This window comes from Archocentrus centrarchus, chromosome 2 (genome assembly GCF_007364275.1).
Source record: "Archocentrus centrarchus isolate MPI-CPG fArcCen1 chromosome 2, fArcCen1, whole genome shotgun sequence".
Taxonomy (NCBI): Eukaryota; Metazoa; Chordata; class Actinopteri; order Cichliformes; family Cichlidae; genus Archocentrus; species Archocentrus centrarchus.
The window spans coordinates 30,445,573-30,465,748 of NC_044347.1; the positions used below are offsets into that span (position 1 = coordinate 30,445,573).

Consider the following 20,176-nt stretch of genomic DNA (forward strand, 5'->3'; position numbering starts at 1 on the left):
AAGGAGAGGTCAGAGGTCAGATGTGAAATGATATTTTAAATCTTTACATGTTGTTTTCTGTATGTTGACAAAAGACACCACATTTGTAAGAATCATAATTTGTAGTCGTAATTTGTTGCATTTTTTTCTGAATTTTTGACCAATAAATCATTAAGTTGACCTCGAAGACTTTGGCGGATGTAAAGCAAATTTGAATAGATGAACATGACCCCACGCTGCACCCCTACAAAGTTTTATCAGAATTCATTCAAAATTTTTGAGCCATTGTGTTTACAGACAGTATGACACGCACACATGCATGCATGCAAATTGTATCAAAAACATAACCTCCTTGGCAGAGGTAAGAAGCCATTCAGTTACTCAGTATGAAACGCCTGCCACGCCACATATGAGTGATACTCAAACTAAATTCATCCAGATACATAAATTATATTATTAAGTTGTATTTCAAGGCAACTTTTCAGTTTGATTTAGTTTTGCTGTCAGCAAATATTTTAATTAAAGTTGTTATAGAATTTAAATTTTTTGGAAATGAACAAAAGGGAATAAAACGTATTGAAACTAATTTCATAAATTGGCTTAAAGGCTTCTTAAAGATATCCTGTTTTCATGGGTGATGTTTTTGTCCTCTGGTGTGACGGCCCCAAAGCATTTCTCTTAGACCAAAGTACTTCATGATTTTGCATCAGTTATGGATAACTGATTATCAGTTGGTAAGATACATTTCCAAAATGTTGTCGAAACTGATTTCAATTGAGTTGTGTTGTTTAAAATACATATTTTATTGAAAAATATAATTGAGGGTGTGACCATGTAATACCTGTACTGTAAACATAACACTTTTGGTGGTCTGCAAAGTTAAGTATTAGAACGACTTTGAGAAATACTCACCATGTATAAATTTTTAATGGGCTTTACATGAGTGTTCAGGCACATGAACTTGAATGGGTCCTTCAACTAAAAACAGGTTTTCATGGAGTTGTCCAATGAAAATCTAAATCCAGCGTCACACCACAGAACCGTGTCCCAAATTCATACATCTACATTTATAAATATGTATGGCAAAAATGATTGTATTTAATACAAAATACACTTATGCCAGGGGTGTTTATCAGCATTTTAAGCAGTTGTTTATGAATAGCAGCTAATATTTATTGAACCAGTCCATTTACCATTGACATTTTTAAAGAAATAACTCTCCAGGCTTTCTGAAGGTCTTTCAAAGGTTTCCTTTCAACACTGGCTGCATTTCCAGTCAAGTCTTTGTGCTTGATGATTTTCAGAGGAATGGGTCACTTAACACTGACATACAAATTATTCATGTATTTAAAAAAAAGCACTAATCTAAGGGATGAACCAGTGTTGTGTCTAGACTCAGGGAAGAACCCCTTTTAACTCATAACTTTGTTACTTGCACTTTCACTTTAGTTACACACACACACACACATACACACACACACACACACACACACTTGAAAAGTTGAGGTGTGTAGAGGAAGAAGGTGGCTGTACCAAATATTGACTTTCAAACTTGAAGAAGAATAGTACAAACTCTGTTTGTGCCTCACATGCTGGATTCTGTTTCTGTTTGCACGTTTCAATAAATCACTGCAACTGTTTCCTGTCTTCTATGAAGGCCTCAGCTCCTGATGGGAGACACTGTCAACTGTGGACCAGTTCTACTTTTCTTCTGTAATTATGTAAATTGCTTCTAAACAATAATAGTATGCTGGGGAACAGATGAAAATATGATGTCTCTTACAGATTTACTCTCCAGTGAAGAAATGAAAACAAATACACTGAAGTCCTTCATTTTAAATCCTGGTCCCTGCTCTCCACCCAGCACACAGAGCTGCATGCATAATGACATCAAGGCTGCATGGTGAGGATTCGCCTTCATGGCAAAGTGTGGTCCTGGGGGGGATTCCCCCTTTGTGGCAAAGCAGCTCTAACACACAAAAGATGGTGGAGAATTTCGCTAGTCGCTACCGGGTAACGTACGCTAAAATCATTTTCTTGTTCTGCCGTAAGAATTAATCTGATGTTCAACATTTGTTACATATGACTTTTCTCCCAGGTCGTTTGTGCCACACCTGTCATGACCCTGCGCCCCACAGAAACACTGCTTTAACTGAAACATGCCCTCTGGCTTTTTCACCCCCAGGTCATCTACGAGCCAGCACAGATTACTCAACAGAGAGAACAAAAAATACATTGCAAGGTTTGGTTATTAACCCCTTAACTGGCAAGGGCCCGGTGACGGGCCGTTTGTAGTCCCTTTTATATGGCAGGCTAGACCCTCCCATTTTTATTGACACGTCATTCGGCCAATCATGTAACTGGCTGCACCAAATCACCTGACAAAGCTACGTGACGCCCTCTGAGTATTATTGGCTCTGGGAAACCCATTTCTTAACATGATTGGCCGAATGAGGTGTCAGTCAAAATGGGCGGGTCTAGCCTGCCATATAAATGCACTTCATTTGGCCCGCGGACCAGACGCAGCCGATTAATAGGCTATGAAATGGGTTGTTCAGAGCCAATAATAACCAGAGGGTGTTATGTAGTTGTTTCAGGTGATTTTATTTGCTGCCAGTTAAGGGGTTAACATGCAGAAGAGTAAGGGGTTAATAGAAGACAGAATATAAAAAACAGCCACAAATTTCCTCTTTCAAAACAACATAGGTTAGTGCTCATGCTTCACCGAGCAATGAAGGGAAAAAAATCAAAAAGAAACAATGTACAAAAGGACGTGATTACTTTAGAAAGTTGATTCTGAGGACCTCCTTCCTATTTAGAGCTGCCCTTTTGCCTCAGAAATATCCTTTGTATGATGCCACTGAGGAAAGAGGTTAATCCTAAAAATTAAGCCCCGACAGGCGTGTGCTCAAGGACACTGCGAGACGAGCAAAGAGGAAGAGACTCTTAGAGAACAGCTATGACCTGCAAGAACTTGGTCACATGACCAGTGAAACTGATGCTTCTTAGTTTTGACTTTTAGCAGTGCTTGAAAATCACTCTTGTAGGTCTGTTGATCTTTTCTGATTTGGAGACTTCACGAGCAAATGCATCCTACCTATTAAAGCAGGAGTTTGTACCATCTTTATACCATATTAAAGGTTATTAAAGATTTTCTCACTGAGTGCTGCATGCCCAAACAACTCTGCCATGAACTGATTTACTTTGACGAGTATCTGGCGTTTCTCTCCACCCCATTGACAGATATAAAGGGGCCGGGGTAATACTAGGAAACGTCTTCCACCAACTACAACCTGAATGATAAACATAACATCATCATCATTGTATGACAAAAAGTGAAAAAAGATTGTGGCTGGTAAAAGTAGAATTTGTTATATTTTTCTATAACAATTATAGCCCAATGCGAAACACTTAACGGTAACTTTTTTAAGGCTATCAAAAGACTGGAAATGAAAGCATTTTACTCATTTATAAATAAAACGAATAAAGGCTAACCAACAAGCCTACAAGTGCCTTTAGTTGGTTCCATCAGTCACATCATCTTCTCCTTGCAGGTTATAGCTCTCTGTTGAGAGTCTCCCAAAAAAAGAGTAGGAGGAAGGGGTCACATGAGATTAATTTTTTAAAAAAGGTCTTATGGTTTGCTGTCATGCACTAGTGTCAGGCTTTTATGTTGTTGGTCAAAAAGGGGAAAAGATAGAAAAATACCTGTATCACTGCCACCTTTACTGTTGAAATCTGCGCCTTGCCTGTTTGTGTTGGCCCCTGGTGTTGAGGAGAAAAGTAGAATAAGGGGAAATATTTCAAAAGAAAAAGGAAGTAAAAGAAAACCTGTTTTCTTTTTTAGTCAAGAAAGAAAAAGACTAAAAAAAATGCACTAAAAAGGTTGGAGTTCTGTGTGAGAACAAAACAAGTGGGAACAGGTTGATAGTGAGTTAAACAGGCTGTAGTAGGAAGAGTCTTTGAGAAACAGGGAGCACAACAGTGGCCTCCTGGCATGGCTGAACAAGCATTTTGTGAATCTACAGTTTCAGCAGCTTCAAACAAATCTGCCACACATCATACAGCTGTCAGTAACAGTACATCCTGTGCACAGCAACAGAGCAGGTGTATAAGTCACACATAAAGAGCTTGTTTCACAGGAGTTTGCATTTTGTAGTGAAGGGAACACGTTGAATTTTCATGATCACTCAGAAAATGGTTCTTCAGCTGAGAGTTAACGAACAGTGTTGGCATTTTTGGATCTGTGGGATCTGATTCATCTATTCTAACAGTAAAAATTATTACTACGTCTCTGTACTTTGCTCTGAGATTAATTACTTCAAAAGATATTTTTTAGATTTTGTTGGGATTTTTTGGCTCAGGAACTAAAGCAGGTCATCTATTAACTGGAAGGTTGGTGGTTTGAACCCTGGCTGCTCCAGTCTGCATGTCAAAGTATCCTTGGGCAAGATACTGAACTCCAACTGAAATGAATTGCTAAGTTTGAGTGACATCCAAACATCAGCTTCTTGGTGAAGTCTGGTCTATAATACTTTTCACACAGAACATAAAAACATTTTCAGTTGCAGGTTGTCTCAAATTCAGACTCAATTGTTATTTTACTTTTCCAGCAATGCATGTTTCTGGTGATAAGTCTGTTTTTCTTTTGACAGGTTACAAAGTTTTACATAGAGAGAGTTTGTGTAAATTCCATAAGACTGTTTCTCCCCGCTCACACTGTACTGTCTTTACTTAATATCAATATTTAACAAGCACACAAATGGGACTATATCTGATGCTCAGACTGAGCGTCATATCTAGATGAGAAATAATAGGGGTTATTACTGCAAGTGCAGCTTCATTGTCATGTAATCAGGCAGATGACACAACTGAAATTTTGTTGAAAAGATGAGGCCCATTATCCATGTTGTCCAACAGTCCTTGAGCTCCTACACAGTTCACAATGGACCATTTGAGCATGGTGCTCACACCTCCATGAAGCACGTAGCATTTGCTGATCATGAAATAGTGGAGAATAGGTGTCAGTGGGCCCATAATGTGACAGCATGGCTGGGATGGTGGAGAGTTTGCACATTAAAGCTGCTCACTAAGAGAGCAAGCTGCACAAACACAGGCTAGTACCATGTTAGCATAATCCAGCCAAGCATGAACATCCACATCTGCTCAGATTGGTCACACAAACATACACACATGCATAGACACAAACACAGACAACAAAACAATCAGCTGTGCCTCAGTTAATCACAAGGCACATAAAAATCCATTTCCAAAAAAAATTTGATTCTATTCTACGTGTAAATAAAAACACAATGGAATGATTGCTAAAGTACCAAGACACCATATCAGCTGCTGGAACTAAGAAATGTGATTGTTTTTCTTTGTAAAATGCATTTTAAATTTGATGCCAGTAAAATACTTTAAAATAAGTTTGGGACAGTGTTTACTTCGTTTTTTCTTCTTCTTCTTCTTTTTAAATCTTGAGTATTGAGTATTTGAGTATTGAGCAGACTAACTTACTGTGGTTTTAAAAGTTAAATCTTTTCCATTGTTACCTAATACAGGATTGTAGCTGCTCAACAGTCTGGAATTCCTCTTGTAAATGTGAGAAATGCTTTGACTGGTGGGCAGGTGGAACTGCCCGGCCTTCGGTCAGCCATCCCGGGTGTGTCTGGTTCATTTGTGCTGCCAGGCGCTCATGTAGTGCAGTTAGCTTCATACATGAGACTCTGATGGTTACTGGAGCCTGTTCACGGAGGTTGCTGTGGTCTGCTCTTAGATCCACTAGCCACTGAGCACTGGTGTTGTGTCTTGCATCCTTCTCCTTTATGGTCTTCCAGTATTGCTCCATCTCCAGCCTTGGTGGTGGTGGTGATTGTTCTCATATTGTTTCCCTGCCACTGAGAGTACACTTTGATGGTTCAATGGAGAACATCTGGTGTATTCTCTCTGGAATACTGGTTTGCCAAGGCTGTGAGTCATTGCATGGCAGTTTCTGTGGCCTCTGGTATGGACCTCATGCTCGTCAGTCTCTAGTTGCAGTAGCAGTTGCTTCTTGCGTATGTTGCAACACTGAGCTTCTAGTTTGAAGTTGTTGGATTTCAAAGAATCCACAGGTCCCACATCCTCTGCATGTAACCGCTTTCATTGGGATCACCTGTGTAGTAGCATTTCATCAGTTCTGCATTCTCATCTCGTGTTCACATTTCCTTGTTCCTTCTTATTGATTCCTCAACACCTGATGTGGACCTTGTTCATCTGGGCCGGTGTGGCTTCAGTTATATTTCTCTCACTCATGTTCCACGGTAGACTTGAGTAGCTTGGTTCTAGTCTGGGCACCCTTAGTGGATGCATGCCCTGGCCGGGATTCAAACCCCGGTCCAAAGACGGTGCTGTTACCGCAACACTATATTTCCAATTGCGTATTGTGTTTGAATGACATGCAAATCGTGGCATTCTGTTTTTAGTTAGCATTCACGTAGCGTCCCGGTTCTTTTGTGTTGTACATTTTGTGTATATCTCTGAGATATTAGTAACTTCAGCAAAATGGCAGTAAAAACAAAAAGAAAATTATAAAAAACAGATGGTGTATAACATAAATACTCTGATCCAAATCCGGTTTTCGGACTCCACAAATAAATGGGCTAATTGAACAATATGAAAAAATTATGCTCAATGACACAAAGAAAAACAAACCTACGTTGATTTTTATCACTCATATGACACAATGTATTTTTCAAGGGCTGCTTTAAAAACAGTCTGATGGCAACCAAGTGGATCATGTCACAAGATCACTCCACTCAAACGTCGCATCCTGACTGTTGTTATATGTCTGTCACCTGTGACGAGCAGACTTAGAGAAGGACAGATACCACTTCTCTGTCCTTCTGTCATGACCCAGTCTGAAGAGATTTCCTTCAATTTTTGTCTATGAATGTCTGACATGCCCTTCTCTGCCTTTTACAGACACTTTCACCACTGGAAAACCACTTAGCGCTGAATAGAGAGCCCGGCGATCACAGCTTTGGCATTAGTGAAAATGCAGCATTTAACAATAACAACTGGGATCAGTTAAGCAATAAAAATGTCAGTTTTTAAAAGATGGAAGCGTGTTCTCTTCTGCATGAAAGGCCTCACACTGTGGCTGCATATTCATAAATCTTGAATCTGAACATGAGTCACTCAGTACATCAAGGAAATTTCAACATTTCACCATGTTGCTCAGTGACAAAAGAAAAAGAAAAAAAATCACTGGCCTGATGACCTAGAATAGGTTTAAATGCAGTATCATAATCTGATTTTCCCTTTTCCCCATAGATTTTCCCCCACTTGGAGATTTTAAAATATTTATAGGCATGAGTCTCCTGAATAAATACACAGTGCTAAACAGTATATTCTACACTGTAGTACTACTTACACCATTGTCACTGTGCCAGGGAATAATACATTTAAAGATGTATGATTCCCTTTTAAACTATCATCCACTTCTTTGGATGAGAAGGTATAAAAACATAATGATAATATTCCTGTACAAACCCATACACCAATCTTATCAGGATGCTAAATAGAGCAAAAGCAGCTGAAAACAGGCAAAAATGGTTAACAGCAGGTTCATGGTTCATGTGCCAAATGATTCAGAGTCAAAGGCTAAGTAACTGACGTGTTAGCATATGTTCTCCTTTGAGCTCCGTGAGCAGTCACTAAGAATAGAAAAGCTCTATATAAATATGAGTACATTGCAGTACATTAAATATGACATTGTAAATACATACAGGGCAGAGACATGAGTGATGTGTTTCACTTTATTTCATGATTAGATTTTTTTGTATATGGGCGCTTTAAATCCTCCATCCTCCTGAGCTGCAGAGCAGTGCAGTCTAATTATGGTTGTAGGTGTCGGATCAATCCAGTTACTTAACTGTGTGAACGCAGCAGAAAGCAGGCAGCATAGGACTGTGTTTGATTTGAATTCTTATAAAAAAAAACATGTAAGAATAAGTGTGAAGTAGTCAGGCTGTGGCTGAGGGCAGCCAATTTGAACCTTAGACTACACCAAATAAAGTGGAAGAGCTTACTTTACATCCTACAGAATGACATCACTTCATGTGTTTAGCGCTGAGATGCACAGTAAGAACTGAACTGCACCGGGGAGGAAAATGCAGTCAAGAGTATTTTAATTTAGGGAGCAGCACAAAGAGCTGAAAAATGTCTTCTTGGAGCTTGGAGTAAATTCAGACTGAAAGATGAAGCTGCTGGTCATGCACATGAAGGAAACACAAATTTAGCACTCTTTTGGATCTCAAATTTGAGCCCAGTGCTAAACAGTAAAATAGAACCAATGCAGGAGATGTTGACAATTAAGAAATGGAAGTGAGCCAGCATGGCATTGTCTTCCTCTATGAGAAAGCCCCCCTGAGGAAACACCTTCACTCTGATTAATTCACTATAGCTGCATGCCACCTCCCCGGTCTACTGCAGAGGCTGATAAAGTCAGCTTTACTGCCTTAGAAACACACACACACACACACACACACACACTCCAAACTGCCCTCCCTTTCTTTTGCTTCCCACTTCATCTATCCATATCTTCATATACCCATCCTCTCTTTATGCAAACAAATGAAAAGAATGCTTGGGCATTTCGGATGCAGACAGCCAGAACCGTGTCTGCTTTGCCAATGGATTCAGCAAGAAATCTAAAAGCCTATGACAATACAGTCATTTGAACATGCTCAGCACTGGCTGTAGTGGATTTTACTCTTTCAACTTCAGATAACAAAGAATAGGTGTCTTAATCTGTCAACCCACTTGAGGTGCAGAAAAAGTGTAAATCCCACCCTGATCCTCAGCTGGCGGGATATTTTGACAGTACACTGGATTTCTGAAAAGGCCAACTCAAGGGATATAAAGATGATGGACAGTGAAGGGAGCTAACTGGGATAGACATGTCACTCCCTGCTGAGCTCAGACTGTCGAGACACTTTATTATGACTCTTTCATCCACTGTTCCTCATGCTTTTGTTTCTATATTTGCAATAATAAGACCTAATGTGATACAGGCACAGGCTGGAAAGTAATGTTTGGCCCATTTACCAAGCCAGAGATGTTGCACAAGCCTTACATTTTGTGTTATGTCAAAGTAAAAAACCAGAGAGTCCATTTTAGGTGGCCTGCTTAAATAGTCACTATGATGTGCTTTCCTACAGATTCTGCTCACCTCTAAACACACGCTGGCTCCCACAGCTTTCAAACTTCCATTAAAATAGCTCAGAGACATAGTGCTGCCTGGATTAATGTAGTGTGTCGTGTTTCACAATGTCTGCTCTGACGAAAAGCTTTCAAGATCTCGTTGTACAAATGGATCAAGTCATAATGGGGCTGAATAGCATTTGTTTTGGAAGATTTCAACCAAAACTGTACAAATCAGGGGTGGGAAATGGTACATTTCTTCCCTGTACCACGGCATTACATAGAGTGACACCTACAAACCCAAATTACAAAGTACAGCAATAGTCACAGTTATGTAGCTATTGTTATTACATCAAAGGTGAATGCAAAGACAGACTATATTTTGACTTCTATGTGTTTTAAGGCTGAAGAATTTCTGATTCTCCACAAACTGAAAGGAGTTTTATAACATCAGTGAGCACCATTTTTTTCTTTAACATGGCCTCAGGGACACATCCAGAAATCACTGCCTGCTGACACAGTTCACCTTCCCATCCACAAATGGAGGCGTTACAACCCCCGACCTGCAGGGTCCAGTGGCCATAACAGCAGGTTAAAGCTCTATGATGCCAAGAAGAATCCATACATGGACACCATCCAGAAATGCCATCATCTTCTCTGGGTCAGATTGAAAAATGGACTGAAGTGGAAAACTGTTCTGTGATCAGACTCATTTAAAAATAATTTTCAGAAAACATGGATGCTGTGTCCTCCAGACTGAAGGGGAGAGGCACCATCTGCCTATTACCAGCTCTCAGTTCAAAACCCTGCATCTGTGATGATGTGGGGGTGCATCAGTGTATACCTTTCAGCACCATTCTCTTCAGTTCAGTTTTATTTATATAGCACCAAATCACAACAGTCACCTCAAAGTGCTTGTAAGGTAAAGACCTACAATAATACAGAGAAAACCCAACAGTCAAAACGACCCCCTATGAGCAGCACTTGGTGACAGTGGGAAGGAAAAACTCCCTTTAACAGGAAGAAACCTCCATCAGAACCAGGCTCAGGGAGGGGGGGGGGGGCATCTGCTGAGGGGGGGGAGAGACAGGACAAAAGACACACTGTGGGAGAGAGACAGATTAATAATAACTAATGATTGAATGCACAGTGGAGTATAAACTATGGAAGCTTGTTTCTGCCACTAATAACAATTTTTTTCTGCTATCCCAAACTCAAAAATTTTGACACATTACCTCAAAATTTTTAATTAGATGTCTTGAAATTTTGAAAAATTAAGTCAAAATTTGGAGAAAATAACTTGAAATTTCAAGTTAATAAGTTGAAATTTCGAATTAGCTCTGCGAATGATGAAGCGCTGCGAAAGAAGTCATTTTCTTGTTACCCGGAAGCAGATGACACCAACACAGGCACACTCAAAACCGGGTAGCAACAGTACTAGTTAGCTAGCAGTGTGTAGTAAACATGAGCAAATTGTCATCAGGATTTTGACCTTTGAATCCTTCTAACAAAAGCGAGCTGCATAAAAGGAATCAGTGTTTTCATGTTGGACTGTTAAACAGCTGCTGCCTTCAGCCTCCTGCTTAAAGGCAGCAAAGGAAATGACCTACCTCCATGGAGCTTTCTGACTGTAGAGCCAATGTGAAATTTCAAGTTAAAAAAAACAAAACTTTGAGTTAACTCCACATTTTGAGATATGTAACTCAAAATTTCAACTTATTTATTCAAACTTTTGAGAAAATTTTTACTTTTTTCCAACTTTTTTTTTGTGGCGGAAACAAGCTTATATAATAAACAGAGTGAAAAGAGGTGAATGAAGAAGGAAGCCCCCCAGCAGCATAACTAAGGGAGGTCACCTGATCCAGCCCTAACTATAAGCTTGATCATAAAGGAAAGTTTTAAGCCTAATCTTAAAAATAGAGAGGGTGTCTGTCTCCTGAATCCAAGCTGGGAGCTGGTTCCACAGAAGAGGGGCCTGAAAGCTGAAGGCTCTGCCTCCCATTCTACTCTTAAGTATCCGAGGAACCACAAGTAAGCCAGCAGTCTGAGAGAGAAGTGCTCTGTTGGGGTGATATGGGACTATGAGGTCTTTGAGATGGTGAATGGACTGGTTCTTATATAGGAATTTTCTACTCTACTTTGAGCACTCAAAGTGCTTCATACACCACATTTGCATTTACCCACTCACACACATTCATACTCCGATGGTTGCATCAGAGGGCAACTTGGTTCAGTATCTTGCCCAAGGACACTTGGGCATGCAGCCTGGAGAAGCCAGGGATCAAACTGCTGACCTTCCGATCAGTAGGTGACCTCCTCTACCTCCTGAGCCACAGCTACAAATAAGATGGGGCCTGATTATTCAAGGCCTTGAATGCAAAAAGAAGGATTTTTAAGTTCAATTCTGGATTTAACAGGGAGCCACTGAAGAGAAGCCAATGTGTGTACCTGTGTCTACTCTTTAGCTGTGAGGACTACTAGGGCACATAAACCCCTCCACCACAACACTGTGGCAGTCATGGAGGGCCAAAGTGGGATCATTTAGTTCTGTTAAACAAAACCTCTTCTCATATTTAATGACTAAAATGTGGTTATTCATCATAGACTGTAAATTCTAATTAGATATTAACTCATTGGTTAATAGTATATCGATTGCCTTAAAAAAGTTGGAATATGAAATGCATGTTGTACTAGCAGTGGAGTTTGTAGTGTAGTTACACTCAAGTTTGAGAACCAAGATAAAAACTGTACCAAGTACTGAATAATTTAAGTCAGATGTCCTCTTGATTTAGTAAAAACTACTCAGAATTAATATTTTAAACTACTAATATGAAAGTTCCTGCAACATATGATTTTTTAGTTGTATTTACCTGAACAGGAGTCTCATTTATGGGTTTACTTACTTTAAGTGTTACTCATGTTATTCAAGTGCTTCTGAAATTCATAGAGATAAATAAAAAAGCAGGTTCCATTCTCCTAAAACAGTAACATATATAATTTAATAAAAATAAAGGTAAAAACACAGATCAAAGTACAATAATGTGCATCTTTTATTTCTTTCCTTTCTAAAACAACTGACACTGTTCATGTGAAATATCACTGACACCAGTGGAGGTGTCACTAGAAAGTCAGTTATGTGTGACTTTTTTTTTCTAACATAATTTTTAGATGAGGCCCAAATAGCATAAAACAGGTTTAATGTCAAGTTGGCATTGTTTACATATAGAAAGTAACAAAACATTATTTAGTTTAAATACATTTCATTTATTTAGTTGCAGTCAAACTCTAAAAGCTTTTCTCCAGAAAATAGGGTCACATTCCTGGAAAATCACTTGGAGAATAGGGGAGGTCGAAATTGTTTCAGTATCTGAAGTCTTTGTTTTATTTTCTGTTGGCTGAAAACTATTTTACAACAGTTTTATTGTTTGATAAGTGCTGAAATACGATCCTAAAACAGGACACCTGCACTGTACTTGCTGACCTCATATCAAATTTGTACATAGTGTTACGTCTGTTATATTATATGTTTGAATTCTTTTTTTTATATTTAATCTTTACTCTGAACCCCTTTAACAGCACCGAGTCTGCAGGCCACAGAATAAAAACTAAAAGTGTCAGGAGCAGGTTATGTTCTGAGTTTCAGCTTCAAATCAGCTGGAAGCGCCACGTTTTCACTGAGTCTTTATCTGCAGCGTATTTTAAGCACAATCGAGATTCTCTGCTGGGGGAGTATGCTTTATATGTGCAGCTTGTTAAGCTGATCTGCTGCTTAGTGTCTTTAACTGTGCTGGAACGGCAGCTATGAGAACACAGAACACACACCAAGAATACCTGTTCAATCAGTTTGATCTGCTAAGAAACTTAAGCCACGTTCACGTCTCCTTTATCAGGCTGTGGGAGAGTAACCTTAAATGTTTATATTCAATTTTATTTATATAGTGCCAAAAAACAGTCGCCTCAAGGCGCTTTATATTATAAGGTGATGACCCTACAACAATAATAATGATAATATAACCAGGTTAAAGTTTCAGAGGTCTAATGTCCAGCCATCTAATAAACAGCAGCAGTGAGAGCGCACTCAGACAGAAAATAATTAAGTAAAATGTTTAGTTTGCACTCTGTGTACTAAATCACCAGATTAACAACTGGCTCTGGCATTTATTGCCTGTCCTTTAGATCTTTTGTGATAACATTTCAGGGGGCACTCATATGGCTCATTTGCTGTGGAAAAAATCATATGCCTGGTGAAATGACCCTTTTAGATCGGTCAGATGCTGCCAGTAGCACCCCTTTCATGACTGCACAGAGGGAAACCCTGGGTTAACTTAAAATTGACACGTAAGTACATAGACCCCTGAAGGTTCTCATCAATATCATATACAGTGCCAGTCAAAAGTTTGGACACACCTTCTTATTCAATGTTTTCATTTTTTTTCTTTTTTTTTCCTATATTTTAAATCAATACTGAAGTCCTATAGACTATGAAGGAACACATAAGGAATTCAATTCAATTCAATTTTATTCATATAGCGCCAAATCACAACAGTCACCTCAAGGCGCTTTGTATTGTGGGTAAAGACCCTACAATAATCATGAGGTCATCACCTGAAATGGTTCTCCAACAGTCTTGAAGGAGTTCCCAGAGGTGATGAGCACTTGTTGGCTGCTTTGCCTTCACTCCACAGTCCAACTTATCCCAAAGCATCTCAGTTGGGTTTAGATCAGGTGATTGTGGAGGCCAGGTCATCTGACACTCCATCACCCTCTGTCTTGGTCAAATAGCCCTTACAGAGCCTGGAGGTGTGTTTAGGGGTCATTGTCCTGTTGAAAAACAAATGATGGCCCCACTAAGAGTAAAGCAGATGGGATGGCATGTCACTGCAGAGTGCTGTGGTAACCATGCTGGCTGAGTGTGCCTTGGCCCAAGCCATTCTCTTCCTCTTGTTGTTCTTCATTAGAAGCAGCTTCTTTGCAGCAGTTCCACCATGAAGTCCAGATTCACGCAGTCTTCTCTGAACAGCTGATGTTGAGATGTGTGTGCTACTTGAACTCTGTGAAGCATTTAGGTGGGCTCTTATCTGGGGTGCTGTTAACTTGTGTTTTCTGAGGCTGGTAACTCTGATGAACCTCTCCCGTGGAACAGAGGGAACTCTTGGTCTTCCTTTCCTGGGGCGGTCCTGATGGGAGCCAGTTTCATCAGAACCTTTGACGGTCTTTGCGACTGCACTTGAGGAGCGTTTCAAAGTTGAGAAAGTTGAAATTTTTCGGATTGACTGACCTTCGTTTCTTAAAGTAATGATGAACTGTCATTTTTCTTTACTTAGTTGAGTAGTTCTTGCCATAATATTAGAACACTACTCAAACAGGGCGATTCACTGACAGGGCACAGCTGTTAACTGGAAACCATTGCAGGTGACTGCCTCATAAAGCTGACTGAGAAAATGCCAAAGCTGTCATCTAAGGAAGATGTGCCAAAAAAAACATGTGCTGGTTTGATTAACATCTTTTTGTTATTAAATAAATCCATGTGTATTTCTTCATAGTTTGGATGATTTTAGAATTAATCTACGATGTGAACACTATAAATAATGGTAAAACCCATATACCCCTATATATATATATATATATATATATATGTGTGTGTGTGTGTGTGTGTGTGTGTGTGTGTGTGTGCATGTGTGTGCGTGTGTGTGCGTGTGTTTTGTGTGGAAGTGCTTAATAATTTGAGAATAGCTCCCAACTGTGCACCAAACTAGGATTGTGAGATTATCCCTCTCCTGCACTTTTTAATCTACTGTGTACTCAAGAGCTCAGACTAAATTTAGCATGGAGCTGTCAAAGATCTGAGCCAGACACACAACTTAATGTGCTTCACTATCCTTTCAGAGCCTGTCGACATGGTCGTGTTGCTTCCTAAAACAGCCTGGCGAGCCTGCTACCCCTGACCTTCAATGACTCCAAGTTACACACTGTGGTTTTTAGAGCGCTGTCCATGGTGGTCTCTGAAGAGCCTTAATGGTTAAAGTGCTCAGCTGGTACCAGTGTCACACCTACTCCAAATCATAAGTGCCCACTCAAACAAGGGAGTGTGGAAAACAACCTATTATAGATGAGCCTTCCACTCAAGCCTCATTCTTCCTTTTATTTTAATCATGCAACACTCGTGGTTAACAGCACTCTAATAAGCTTGGTACAAAGCAGTGTTGACTAGCAGAACTCTGCGTTTGACGAGAAGTTCTGCATTTCCTCTCTCTTTGGACAAACAATTGTTGACTGATGGTGAAATGTAAGGAGTCTTGAAAAGCTCCCAATTATTGCTGCATAGAGAAGCATCATAATTTATGACATGTACTCAGCAGAGAAAAAAGTGAAACTGTGCAGTTCTTTCAACCACTGTGTGCTGACTGACAGCTGCCTTCACAGGCTGAACCCTGAGAAACAAATGCATCAAATATATAACTGGAAAAAAATAACTGCAATCTGAATCTCAAAAAGAGCCAATCAGGCAATCTGACCAAAACCACCAAAAGACAGTTGCTGATCGCTTTCAATTAACTAGCTGATCAAGGACATTCATGTCCATGTATCATTCTCAGAGCATGAGCAGCAGGCCTGGGTCACTGCTAAGAAGAATCTGGTGATAATCTCGTGGAGCTGATCCTCGTGGGTCTGCTGGCTCATTTTGCACTGTGATTGTTTCCTGTTGTCTATAAGTTCCCATCTGTTACAGACTTCACAGCACAATACACATGGAAGCATCATTATATTTTGGCCATAAACCCAGGTACCAACAGTACTTTGAAATACTATCCTCCTCTGTGAGAGCAAGGAGCACACAGATAAGATTAGGCAGTCCAAGTGTTTTGTTTTACTGCCATAAAACTGTCAAAAAATAGTAAACAGTAAATGTAATATAACATAAAACTGTTAGATATAGTTCATAAATATTATATATAGAGACAGAGCATTCCCAAATCCATGCTTTTATTGACCTAGAGCGAATGGGGAACTGTCGAGGTTTGGGCAGACTTGGGGGGGGTTGCCCTCATCTCTAATTTGTTCCTCTCAGATGGAGAGGTAGGCCAGTTTGTGTTCCACCTGTGGGTGGAGCTGCCCTTCCCAGGCTTGCAGTCTCACACCTGCAGTGTATGTCCTCATTAAGGCTGTGTGTCTATGGTCCGACTGTGGCTGCAGTTCTCTGCCAGATTGTTGAATCCACCACCGTAGAAATTTATCTCACTCAGTTTACTGCTTGATGCTGAGTAATTCATCTCACCTTGTGCTTCTCCCTGTTTCCCCATCAGGCGCTCACTTCCCATTCCTTGAAGGATTTGCCTGTCTTCCTGTGAGGAGTCAAGCACTCACTGCCGGTCACCAGCTTAGGCTGCTCACACAGCAAATTGCTCTCTGTGGATCTACGGACTTACCTGTACCTCACCTGCCTGCACATTATCCACCGATTCACTTCTGTTAGCCACGGACCTCAGCCTGCCTTCCTGCTACCGTTACCAAATCAAACAGCCTACCAACAAGTAAAACTTTTGATTTCCATCCCTGTCCATTCAGACAAGTCTGCTGACCACCCATAACAGCATCTCTCCTCCTGCAGACTCCACCTGAATTCCCCACTCAAACTAGCTCCTTCTCACTGCCCAACTGCTCACCTTCAGTCAGTGTCCTACTGTAAATAAAGTCTGCTCCTCAAGTCAGAAACCCACAACGTCATGACAAGAATAACACATAACACAAGAGACACCTTTAAAGCTGTTTCTATAAGTATGCTTTACTGCAGTTTGGAAAGAAAGTCCCCCTGTTTGGTGTCCAGGTCTTGATTTAATTTGTGGTAATGTTGGCTCAGCTCCTCATCATCTCCATCTGTTATCTCGATCAGTTCAGCAAAATGTTGATTCAAGATTAACTGTCAGAATTCTGAGGACCTTTTTAACAATGTCTTATCACTACCATCACATGATATATGAATTTCAATTAAAACAACCTGGAAAACTGGATCAGTTGAAATAGATCGATAAATGGATTCACTAATTAAAGATCACCGTTTTTTGCTAAAATTGACACACTGTATTCTGAGCTAAAAATCTTCTAAAGGCGTGTCTAACAGGTGGTGACTTTCATTTTTATTTTTAAAGTTCATGCAAATACTAATTTCAACAGTTCAATGCATCATGTCACAGTAACCACTGTACTGTCCTCTCGTTTTAAAGGTTTGGTCACACTTCATTTTAGTTCAGTTAAATTGCACTCTAACACCCCCCCCCACGCCCCCCTCCGCACACACAGACACACACACACACACACACACACACACACACACACACACACACACACACACACACACACACTATGATTTGCAGTGTGCTGTGCTTTGGTGAATTCAGTCCATCATTCAATCAAATTTAATCTGACCAATCACAATCCCGCTCTGATTACTTCCTTTCTGTCACTTTAAATAGTTTTTAAAATGCTGTTATTGTCTTGATGCTTTACATTTAAAGATCAATCATACCTCCCATACCTGCATGTTACTGCTGTTAAAGGTACAGTCAGTCATTTTTTTAGGTTATTTAATAGGAAAAAAGGACGTTGTACTCAAATATAAATAGATTAGTGTGTAATTACATCATCCAACAAACTAATGCTTTCTCATGAACTTATATTTAATCAATTAAACGGACACAGAAGCGTGGTCCAGTTTGTGGACGCTGACATGTTGTCTCACCATTTTTGAACACAGTTGCTGGTAAGGTCATCTCCTTTCTGCCTGACTGTGTTTTACGTAGGAGACCATCCACATACGTAGTACACCAAAGACGAAAGAAGTTGTAGGTGTTTGTGTTTGGTGGAGGACATTTAAACTTGTGCCTGCACCTTCAGACTCCAGATACGGAGGATCATACTTATGTTTTATGATCTGAGAAAGGGTCGCCATCCTCTTCTTCCTCACCTCAAGCATCATCTCCTGAACTGAAGTCAGTGCACTAACACATGAAAACATGCATAAATATGCTCATTTTTTGCTGTTATGTTGCAGTGACTTATTAACAGCAGATTAGACATGCATGCCCAGACAGCTGACAAGAGCCAGCTAAACAACAACAGCTGGTTATAAACTAACACTATACCAGCTAATGTTACGCTCGGGTGTCCTAGATAGGGGGCGACTATCATTATCAGGAACAGTGTGCTGCAACAACCAGAGAATGCTAATGACTGCTATGAATTTCCACAGTGCTGAGGCAGGATATGACCAAGAGGCAGATGGTCATAAACTTTACACTCATTACCTTACACTCATAACTTTTCACCACTGGCTCCTCAACCAGGAACATATACTGCAAATGTCTTAACTATTGTTACCATTCATAAGGAGGATTAGATCATGGCCCCAACACGGCATCAGTAGGTGATACAAACGTCTCACAGGTATCTAATCCAAGCTCATGTTCCCTATTATTGGATGAACGATTCATGTAGTGAATGTCTGGAAATGTCTTTTAGTGAAAGCAATCTGCTGTCAAGGAAATGGCTGTGCTTTTTTTTCACAACAGTACAAAATTGCCATCATTACAAAATGGAATGTGGGACAGTACACTCCTCATCAAAATCTTAAGACCAGTAAAAACTACTGGATCTTACGAAGGTTCTAAGTAGAGCTTCACAATGCTAAAAGAAGAAAGAGATAGAAGAAGAGACAAAAACTTTTGATCAGGGAATTTCTTGAAAACTGAATTTACACTCAAACATGATTTTTTTCAGCTGATCAAAAGTTTAAGACCAAAGCTCAAAAAACCCGAAACCCCCTCAAAACAGAAACCAAAGTGTCAAAAACAGGACTCAGTAATCAGCAGCCCCACCATTCTTGTTGATCACTTCAAACAATCGTTTGCTTGCTTGATGCCAGTGTTTCCAGGAGGCTAGTGGGAACGTTGCTCCAAGTGTTGAAGATGGCTTCACGAAGGGCATCCACTGTCTGGAACTGATGTCCATTTTTGTACACTTCCCCAACTGTGCCGTGTAGAAAACATCTCAGCTGGGATCTCCTTGTCATGCCAGTAACGTTGGAAGCCATCGGGATCTTCAAGGTTAAATTTTTTCTCATCAGAGAAGACAACTTTTTTCCACCTTTCAGTGTCCCATGTTTGGTGCACCCTTGCAAAGTCCAAACGGGCAGTTTTGTGGCGTCGAAGAAGACGTGGCCTTTGAAGACGTTTTTTGTTTCTGAAGCCCTTCCCTCGCAGATGCCGTCTCATGGTTATTGGGCTGCAGTCAGCACCAGTAATGGCCTTAATTTGGGTAGAGCATCGTCCCGTGTCTTGACAGACAGCCAATCGGATCCTGCGGCTCAGCGCTGGTGGAATTTTTTTGAGTCTACCACTTGACTTTTTTGTTCCATAACCCTCAGGATCATTTAAAAAATGCAAAATGACTGTCTTACTGCGTCCAACCTCAGCAGCGATGGCACGTTGTGAGAGGCCTTGCTTATGCAGCTCAACAATCCTACCACGTTCAAAGTCAGTGAGCTTTTTTGCTTTTGCCATCAGGAGGTCCTGACAGCGTAAAGACTTGACAGAAAATGACATGGAATCCAAATTTTTGCACAGCTTTTAGCTTTTAAAGGCTGTGGTCTCAAACTTGTGATCAGCTGAAAAAATCATATTTGAGTGTAAATGCAGTTTTCAATAAATTCCCTGCTCAAAGATTTTTGTCTCTTGTGCTGATTTCTTCTTTTAGCATCGTGAAGCTCTACTTAGAACCTTCTTAAGATACAATAGTGCAAAATGCAAATTCTTGCAATTTTTTAACTGGTCTTAAGATTTTGATCAGGAGTGTATTTGTTTTTTTTTTTAATCTTGTTTTCATAATCATCAGAAGTCAAAATTACAGGAGTGAAATGTAACAACCACACATAATTATTTCTCAGCCCTCCAGTTAATGCACAATTCACATCAGTATAAACCTAAGCAGTCGTTGGGAGATGGATGTAAGACTG

The 20,176-nt window shown here is 40.1% G+C and overlaps 1 protein-coding gene across 1 annotated transcript in view; it reads right to left on the reverse strand.

The window, feature by feature from the left end:
* Positions 1-20,176, reverse strand: part of nlgn4xa (neuroligin 4 X-linked a) — a 149,591-nt gene that overhangs the window by 104,508 nt on the left and 24,907 nt on the right. The window lies entirely within an intron of this gene.